The 10,591-nt window shown below is 38.6% G+C and overlaps 1 pseudogene; it reads right to left on the bottom strand.

The window, feature by feature from the left end:
- Positions 1-7,787: 7,787 nt before the first annotated feature.
- Positions 7,788-8,261, bottom strand: LOC144237682 (large ribosomal subunit protein P1 pseudogene; annotated as a pseudogene).
- Between the last annotated feature and the right edge of the window lie 2,330 nt (positions 8,262-10,591).

Here is a 10,591-nt window from a genome sequence, read left to right as displayed (position 1 = left end):
AGCATTGGCCTTGCATTACTTTAGGCATTATTTTCAAAAATCATAGATCATAAAATCAAGGTTTTTGGTGTTTAGATTAAATTCTTCCTTATTTTCATTTATTTGCTTGAAGATTATATCTATATTATCGTTCTTTATTTTCTCTTAAGGAAGTAATGATCTCTGTAAGATATTCTTATACTCTTATATCAGTTATTCATTATTATGTAACACATTATCTCAAGCTTAATTGCTTAAAACAAAAATAGTTTATTTGTTCATGATTCTGTGGGCCAGAAATTCAGGCAGGGACTGGCTGAAGTTTCTTCACTGTCAGGAGCCATGGTGTCAGTGGGGAAAGAGGGGCTGGGAAAGTGCTAGATCTAAAATGGTCTCACTCTCATGTCTGACAATTATTTCTGGTTCCTGATGCGACACTCAGATGGGGCTGTTGTTGGGAACCTTGGTTATTATTCCACATGGATCTCTCCATGTGGCTGCTTGGGCTTCCTCATAGCACAGTGGCTGGCTTCCCAGAAGGTGAATTATAAAAAGCAAAGATAGAAGTTGTGTAACTTTTAAGGCCTAGCCTCAGAAGTCAGAGCATTGTAGCTCCCATTAAGCATGATAAGTACTAAGGCTAGCCCATACTCAATGGTAGAGGACATAGAGTCTACCTCCTAATAGGAGAGTAAGTAGCAAGGCCACATTGCAAAAGAACATGTAGAATGGATGATATTGCTGTAGCTCTCTTGCTTTCTTTGGGAAAACAACCGATTCACACTAATGTTCTTTCTAGTTTTCTAAAATAACATATGAAAACTTTCAAACACATGTAATAATAGAGAAAACAATGCAATGTATTTGATGTATGTGTTTTCTTAGATTCTATATTTGTCTATTGACATCCATTCATCATGGGGCCAATTATATTAACTATATTTTCTTTTCTGTGTTCTTGATGTTCTGGCTTTTTTGGGGTCTTACAGACCTGGGAGAGATTGTCCCTCCCAGAGTTAGCTAATTCCTAGAGATAGTAAACAATTTACTTTCGAGCCTGTCTCTCCTACACAAACCAACCACCTCCTTATTGAACTTTAACACACCAAGCCAAAATTTCTCCTGCCCTAAATTATCCCAGGGATATGTATGAAACATCCAAATCCTGCCAGAATTATGTAAATTGGCCAAACCTAAACTGTTTACCCTGTTCTGCCTTGCCTTTCCCATGGAAACCCCAGTAAACACTCTGGCACAGACTCTCCCCTTGCTCCTGTTTTCTGGACCACCCTGACGCTGCCTCTGTGTTGGATGGACTGCCTTCTCCTCTTGAAAAGTGTAAATAATGAAAATTTTCTTTCTTTTTAAAAAAATTTTTTTAACATCTATTTATTATCAAGAAACAGAGAGAGACAGAGCATGAGCAGGGGAGGGGCAGAGAGAAGGGGAGACACAGACTCTGAAGCAGGCTCCAGGCTTTCAGCTATAAGCACAGAGCCTGATGCGGAGCTCAAACCCAACAAACTGCAAGATCACGGCCTGAGATGAAGTCGGACGCTTAACCAACTGAGCCACGCAGGTGCCCCTAAAAATTTTCTTTCAATGGCATTAGCCTCTCTGTGTTGGTACTCAGTTATCATATAAGTTAAAATCCTGTGGGCCAAACAAGACAGTATGCATCAACTCAAGTTCAATAACTCAACAGTTATCAACTCATGGCCAATATTGTTTCCTCAATATATCTACACTTTTTGCCTCTCCACCTCTAAAAAATTTAGAAGCAAATTCCAGATATCATATAATTTCATCTGTGAATATTTCATTATGTGTATTTGTGTATTCATACATATATGAATATATGTATGTGTACATACATCTCTTCAACTGTAACCATAATATCATTATCTCAGCAAGTGATATTTTTAGTATCATAAATACTAATGAAATATTGAATGTTGAAATATTTTAAATTTCCTCACAAAAGTTTTATTTGTTTGTTTATTTGTTTGTTTATATTTTAGAGGGAGAGCATATGAGCAGGTGAGAAGGGCAGAGGAAGAGAAAGAGAGAGAGACTCTTAAGTAGACTCCATGCTCAGTGCAGAACCTGGTGTGGCGCTTGATCCCACAACCCTGAGATCATGACGTGAGCTGAAATTAGGAGTTGGATGCTCAACCAAGCTGCCCAGGTGCCCCCAAAAATGTTTTGTTTTTTTAGTTTATTGTTCAAATTAGGATCCAAATGAAGTTTATACATTGTAGTTCATTGTTACATCTTTTTATTTTGTTTATATGTAGATTTCTTTCCTGTATTTTTTTTATTTGCAGTTTTTCTTCCTCCCTGTTTCTCTCCCCTGCTTTTACTTCCCTTCTCTTCCTCTCTCCACTTTTCTCTTTCTCTTTGATATCATTGTTGAAGAAAAACACCAGTTGATTTTCCCTGCAGAGTCCCTACTCTTCTTGTTTTGCATACATTCCCATGGTGCCATTTAACATGTTCTTTCATCCCCTTAATTTCCTAATTGTCAGTTAGATATAGAGGCATTGACATCTTTGGGCTTGATACCTTTTAGCAAGAGTTCTTCATAGGTATACATACATACATACATCTCTGAGGATGCACATGATGTCTGTTTGTCTCACTCTCAGTGCTGTTAGCAGCCATTGATGATTATTGCTTATAGCTATTAATTTATTAGGGATTATAAAATAGTGATGATTTCATCATTCCTTCATTGTTTATTAGCTGGAAAGTTCAATAAAGTAAACCTTCTCCACATCAATTATTTCCTTTCTCGATGTATATTCCGTTCTCAAGAGAATGATGATCGATGAAGTTTTTAAAGTATCATTTTGAACTTATAAATTTAAATATATTGGATTTGTGTCAATCCATTATAGTTAATATCCTTATTGATGTTCAGAGGCCCAAGTCAATAGGTCAAGTTGACATCTGTCTCTGTAACATGACATAGTTTTTGATAATTTCCTTGCTTTCTGGCTGACAGAATGTTCAAAGCTCATCAGTACATTTCCTGTTTTAGAACTGGCATCAGCTATCTGTCCAAGGGGCACTGGTTCCTTTTAGTGGGAAATGGTATTTTTCTTTTGTGGGTGACAATTTTTCTGGTTTGTGTTCTTTATTTAAAAAATATATTAACAAGGTTACACTTCCAGGGAAAATTTTTATAGTTTGTTACTAAACGAATATGAATAGACATTAGAGAAGTTTTAGGTTCACAGCAAAATTGAGCATAAGGTACAGAGATTCCCTACATATCCCATGCCTCCACATACACGGCCTCTCCTATTATCAAAATCCTGTACCAGAGTGGTACAATTATTACAATTAATGAACCTACCTGGAAACATTATTGTCACCTAAAACCCATAGTTTATATTAGGCTTCACTATTGGTATGTTCTATGGGTTTTGAAAAACATTTAATGATGTATAGCCCCTATGATAATATTATGCAGAGTGGTTTCACTGCCCTAAAAATGCTGTGTTCTCCACCTATTCTTTCCTCTTTCCTCCCTAACTGCTGACAACCACTGATCTTTTTGGTGTCTCCATAGTTCTTCTTTTTCTAGAATACCATATAGTTGGAATCATACAGTACGTAGTGTTTTTAAATTAGCTCCTTGCACTTAATAATATGCATTTAAGTGGTGCCTGGGTGACTCAGTCAGTTGAGCATCTGACTCTTGATTTCAGCTCAGGTCATGATCTTACAGTTTGTGCATTCAAGCCCCATGCCAGGCTCTGCACTGACAGTGTGGAGCCTGCTTAGGATTCTCTCCTCTCCGTCACTCTCTGCCCCTCCCCACTCTATCTCTCTCTCTCAAAATAAATAAACATTTAAAAATATTCATTTAAGTTTCCTCCATGTCTTTCTATGGCTTGCTTGATAGCTCATTTCCATTTGGGCTGCTATAACAAAATATTACAGACTGGGTGGTTTATAAACAATAGCAATTTATTTCTCAGAGTTCTGGAGGCTGGAAATCCAAAACTCGATGCCAGCATGGTTGGGTTCTGGTGAAGACCCTTTTGTGGGTTGCAGAATGCTGACTTTTCAGCATAACCTCACATGGTAGAAGGTGCAAAGCTTTCTCTGACCTCTTTTGTAAGGTTCCTTTCACGAGGCCTTATTCTCCTGACCTATCACTTTGCAAGGGCTCCAACTTCTAACACCATAACCTTGGTTGTTAGGTTTCAACATATAAATTCAAGGACAGGAGGGGCACATTCATAGCCTTGCACTTATTAAAAGAGATCTTGATTGCTTGACAGTCATGAATAAAGAATAAATATTTGCATGCAGGTTTTTGTGTGGACATAAGTTTCCAGATTATTTGAGGAAATGCCAAGGAGCATTATTCCTGGATCATATGAGTAAAGAGTATTGCTTAGCTTTGTACCAAACTACCAAACTATCTTCCAATGTGGCTGTATTATTTTGCCTTCCCACTAGCAATGAATGAGTGTTTCTGTCACTCCATGTCTTCACCACCATTTGTTTTATTTATTTATTTGTTTATTTATTATTATCTCTTTTAGAGAAAGGGAGCAAGCAAGCATGGGAGCTGGGCAGAGGGGCAGAGGGAGAGAGAGAGAGAATCTCAAGCAGGTATCATACTCAGTGCAGAGCCCAACATGGGGCCCAATCCCATGACCTTGGGATCATGACCTCAGTTGAGATCAAGAGTCAGACACTCAACTGACTGAACCACTAGGTGCCTCTTCCTTTATTTTTAATATAAGGAAATATTCCCACTTTCGTAGAGAAATGATAGCATAGCATAAACATTCCTTTTTAAACTTAAAAAATATCTCCTTGCAATCATAGCATACTAATATTTATAGATATTACTCATTCCTTTCTACAGCTGCAAAGTATTCCACTGTATTGATACAGCATGGTTTTAGCTAACCCATTACCCATTAATAAACATTTGGGTTGTTTACAATCTTTGTTATTACAAATAATATTTCAATGAATTCCTTGTGAACCTGTCTTTTTGTATTTTTTCCCAATGTATCTTTGTAGATTCTAGAAGTGGCAGTGCTAAATCAAAGGGTAAGTACTTGTGTAATTTTGCTATATATTGACAAATTCCCTTCTCTTTAGGAGTTACAACATTTTGTATTTCCATAAGAGTGTGTTAAGGCACCTATTTCTTCACAGCCTCATCAACAGAGTGTGTTACAAACTTTTGGACTTTTTTTTGGATTTGATAAGGGCCCTGGGCTGCTCAATTGGTTAAGCATCTGACTCTTGATTTGAGCAGTGCACCCAGATCCCTATGTGCCACAGTGTGGAGCCTGCTTGGGATTCTCTCTCTCTCTCCCTCTCTGCCCTTCCCCCATTTGTGTTCTCTCTCTCTGTGCCCCTCCCCCACTTGTGTTCTTTCTCTCTCTCTCTGTGCCCCTCCCCCATTTGTGTTTTCTCTCTCTGTGCCTCTCCCCCACTTATGTTCTCTCTCTCTCTTTCTCTCTGCCCCTCCCCCATTTGTGTTCTCTCTCTCTGCCCCTCCCCCATTTGTGTTCTCTCAAAAATAAATAAATAAACATTAAAAAGCAAAAAAAGAAAGAGTAACTCAGTGAAGTTTTAAATTGCACTTCTATTATGAATGTAGTTGAAAACTTTTACGTTTAACAGCCATTTGCATTTCCCTTTCCTATGAATTCTGTTAATATTTCTAGCCTTTTTTTTTTTTATCGGGTTGTCTTTCTTCAGTTTTAGAAACTTTTATATTTAGTAAAGAGATGAACCATTTGTGTATAACATATACTTTTTCCTAGCCAGTCATTTGGTCTTTTTTAATTTAGCTGGGTTTATATTTACATTTCTAATTTTTATCGCATCAAATTTATCATTTTTATTGCTTCTGGAGTCACAGCTTCCCTACTTTCAGGTTATAGAATAATCCAATTGTGTTTCCTTTTAATACTCGTACAGTCACCAAACTAACCCAGTTTGGTGGGTTGTAACCAGAAATTTTTAAAATAAGAATCAAATTGCACAAAATAAAGTATTGAAAGTGCATGGAAGTTGTCACTCTGAACCTCGGGACAAGAAAAAAGCTGAAACTTAAAGTCATCAGAGAACTGAGGTCAATGGACAAATTTGCTGCCTCACAAAACAGAGACCCACAAGAAGATACAGAGGATTGCAGTTTACCAGGAATATAAGCCTAAGAGAAGTAGCCAGTTGCTGGAGCTGGTTTCTGTAGGGACGCTTTGAACTGTAACTGATGAATTACTAAGTATCTCAATGTAGACTAGCTTAAAAGTTAAAAACTCCAAGGGGGCCCAGTTTTTGTTTTTTTGTTTTTTTTTTTTAATATTTTTTTATTTATTTCTAGGAGAGAGAGAGAGACAGCGTGAGCAGGGGAGGGTCAGAGAGAGAGGGAGACACAGACTCTGAAATAGGCTCCAGGCTCTGAGCTGGCAGTCAGCACAGAGCCCGACGCGGGGCTCGAACCCACGAATCGCGAGATCATGACCTAAGCGAAAGTCGGACGCTTAACCGACTAAGCCACCCAGGCGCCCCCAAGGGGGCCCAGTTTTAATGGGTCTCTCCCATTTCTATTTTTACCTCCAGGGCTCCTATCGTATTCTCACTGTGAAGATGGAAGACAAACCTGCTAGTGCTTCTGGCAGGGGTTGGGTTAAAGTAACCATGTTAAAATATGTTCTTAGGAAGGTCTACCCTTAAGGGAAATTATTTTACCACAGCCTAGCCCATTGGGGTTTTACGAAAGCTTAACCGGCCTGAGGGATGGGAAATACCGAGCTTAGAGTCCCTTAAAGACTGAGGCCTACTCACAGGCCTACAGAATACTTTCCCTCACCCTACACCTTGCACCACATCAGTTAGGGCTCCTGTATAATATCAGAGGATTAAAGCTAAGGGAACGATAAGCCTCAGATGTTATTTGAAGAGTCTCTATGAAAACCCAAAGACTAAGGGGGAGACAAAAGCAATGACAATAAGGAAATTTATAGTTTCTGACATCACAGTTACAGTAAACGGTAAACACAATCTACTCTTATCCAGATAAAGTATGGATTGTTTTGCAACAATTTGTATACTTAACATATCAATATGGACATAGTTACAAATGTGTGTATAGATTACAGTCTAAGATGTATTTCTTGCTGCATACTATAATCAAAAAAGTTGAAATCAATTGGCATAGGGAATCTCTTGACTATGCCCTCTCCAAAACCAAATACTAGCACCTATGCCCTCATTACCTTTTCAAATACAACAAAGACTTTCTCCAATTCCATTTAATGCGGATTTCATGGATGGGTACTTCTCAACCAGAACTTATTTATACTTTTCAAGTCAGCATAAGCCTTTATATCCTAGTGATGCTTGTCTTGGCTGTAGTACCCACCCAGCTGGCAAAAGATGCCAAACAAGCTAGAGGCCCTTGTGATCCTGACAGGTCTGCTTACTTTCATCTTATTTGTGCCGCCATGGTCTTCATTTGCAATATTATTGTCTGTGAAGCATGCAGAGGTTTTCAAGTAAAAATATGGCACATAACTTGTATTTCCTATAGTACTGAGCCTCTCAGTAACGTAGTGTCCTTAAGAAACTGCTGTACTCTCTTGACTGCTTCCCACATGCGCATCTTTGTACTTGCTCTGAGAACTTAAATGAATCTTGCCCACCTGTAAGACCAAACTCCTTTTAAGTGGAACTCCCCAATGAAATTGTAAAGATCCCCTGCAGACTTCCTTTTTTTTTTTTAAGAGTTCAGCTTTTTACTGAACAGGTTCAGAAGAGGTTCAATCAGAAAGACCAAAGCTTGTGTCACCACCAGATTCCACGGATTCTTCTTTCTTTGCTTCCACCTCCTTCTGCTCAGCAGGGGCCACAGTGGTAAAAGGGGCAGGACCTCCTGCTGGGACAGCACCAACTATGGGCCACCAGCCCCTAAGGTGCAGAGGAGGCTCCCAATGTTGACATTTGCCAGATCATTTGTAAACAAGCCCTTCAGAAAGATTCTACATACACCAGCTGATTTAATGAGGCCACTGATCTTTTCCTCTGTGAGTCACCTCATCATGCTGCAGGGCTGAGTAGATGCAGGCGAGCTCCAAGACAGAAGCTTTGTGTGGGCAGGTACGGAGCCCGCTTACTGTTAGTCCTGGATGAAGTGAGGGCCTCAACCCAAGGAGGCCTAAGCTTCCGTATTTAACCCAGTCTGTATGTGTCCAAATCCAGTCTCTACTGAACCAATTTTTTAATACAAGAATCATTTATTACCATGAGTTTATTACTTATTTCACACGTATGAGGATTTTTAAATCTTTTTTTTTTTTTTTATGTTTATTTTCTTGAGAGAGAGACAGAATGCAAATGGGGGAGGGGCAGAAAGTGAGGGTGATGCAGAATCCAAAGCAGGCTCCAGGCTCTGAGCTGTCAGCACAGAGCCCCAGCTGGGGCCTGAACTCACAAACTGTGAGATCATGACCTGAGCTGAAGTGAGACACTTAACCAACTGAGCCACCCAGGCGCCCCTTGATTTCCCCTTCATTTCTGAAGGATATTTTCAAGGGCGTGGGATTCTGGGTCAATAGTTCTTTTTTCTCAAAACTTCTGGTCTCCATGAAACATATATTTTCATTCCATTCCATAGGCCAGACTGAAAGAGTAAGCCTGTACCTGGGACATACTACTCTCATTTTGGAAGGAAAAACAATCAAGAGACTGGGTACCAAGCCATACAAAATATGTAAACACATTTAAAACTTCTACTGAGATATTCTTTTGGCTAAAGAAAGTAATATGACCTAGGCTAAAGTCAGTGGGCAGGAAAGTAGACTGTGTTCACAGAGCATGGCAAGGGTATGGAGGGAATGAATATCTGTGAAATAATGCAATCTGATACAGCCTGCCATTGTTCACAAATGTTCACTCCATTTCTTAAACAAACATAGTCACCCCGTTCTAACAATACTCTAAAAACATCAAAACATCTACCTTGAAACCCAAGCTCTTACAATATATATTGTGCTCAAATATAGCTTCTCTTGAGCTAAAGTCCTATAAATCAAAAGATTTGTTATTTGTACCCCACATATCCATCATAAAATGTGGAACCCATGATAAACACTCTTATTTAGAATAAGAGGAAAGGGGGAGAACCAGCAATCACTGATTCATAGCAATTCTGAGATCTCAATGAGGAATTGTTGTTAGGTCTACTAACCTGAGTTAGTGTAGAAAACTTAATCTTCAGTTTTGTTTCCTGGAGGTAGGTTCATAGTCTATTGTCCTTTGTGACTCTTGACTTCATCTTCTAGGAGGTCCTTTCTTTTCCACTATCCTCTTCAGGAAAAATTGCCTCCTTGGCTATTGAACAGCTTCCTCAGCCTGCCCAGAGAAAGTTGAGGGCTTGAGAAGAGTTTTATTGTTCAAACAATCACCTCCCTTTAATTCAGTCTGGTGGCAGTTTGGGCACTACAACTCTTTAAAAAATAGTTTTTTTCTTTTTTTCATTTTCTTTCTTTCTGTCTTAGAGAGAGGGAGAGAGAGAGAGTGAGAGAGAGTAGGAGAGGGGCAAAGGGAGAGGGAGAATCTCAAGCAGGCTCTATGCCCAGCACAGAGCCCCACGTGGGGTTTGATCTCATGACTGCAAGATCATGACCTGAGCTGAATTCAAGAGCTTAATTTGACTGAGCCACCCAGGGGTCCCTGTTGGTTTCTCTTATATCTTTGTTTACTATTAATGCCTCCTGCCAATAGCAAGATCCAAAATTATAAAACATTCCTTTAGGCTTAATTACAGATAATTTGAATTCTTTAGACTTTCATTGGGCCAAATCTATGGTCTCTTTATCCTGAACCATTTTGTATAAGTGAAATGACTTACTTGGGATCTTAACACATTGTATGGTGACAACAGTCTTGATTTGGTCTTTGCTCTCAAGTTTGACTAGTAGTAGTAGTAGTAGTAGTAGTAGTAGTAGTAGTAATAGTTTTAATTGGGTGTACTTTTACTTAATAGAATGAAAATAGTGGCTCTTCATATTATGAAGGATGACAAAAAAATTTATAGGCATGTTATAATATTAATTTTGCTGACTGCTCATATCTTCTAATATTTATAAAGGGCTTCTAAAAGAGAATAGATAATACAAATTGCTTTTCTTCCATTTATCCACTTTAAAGTTTCTTTGAAATCATCCTTAAAATAGCCTACATGTTAGTATGGTATTTTCATATTCAGAATTTGCTCAAGTTGCTAAACTTCTAATATGCTTTCAATTCACTAAAAATAATTCAAATTATTCCATGTAAGAAAATGCACACACAACTAAGAAACAACTTTGCATGCCCTTGAGTTGGTCTTTGCATTAATGTTTTGTCTTAATTTGCAAACAGTTTACTGGTTGGAGACGAGAAACTGTTGCATCTTTCAATTCTGTCTCTGGATTTCTGGATGCTCCTTTTCTCTTCCATTCTTACTTGGAAAAAAGGCCAATTCTTTTCTTAGCTCATCTCTTGCTAATAATGCCAGATAAGCAATTTGGGGCCAACTACATTCTGTCTTCGAAAGTCTTTGCCAAAGTCACAAGTTTATAGG

The sequence above is a fragment of the Crocuta crocuta genome, unplaced genomic scaffold (genome assembly GCF_008692635.1).
Source record: "Crocuta crocuta isolate KB4526 unplaced genomic scaffold, BGI_CrCroc_1.0 scaffold240, whole genome shotgun sequence".
Taxonomy (NCBI): domain Eukaryota; kingdom Metazoa; phylum Chordata; class Mammalia; order Carnivora; family Hyaenidae; genus Crocuta; species Crocuta crocuta.
Note: the sequence above shows the minus strand (reverse complement) of the source record. Positions and strands in the feature narration are given on the sequence as shown.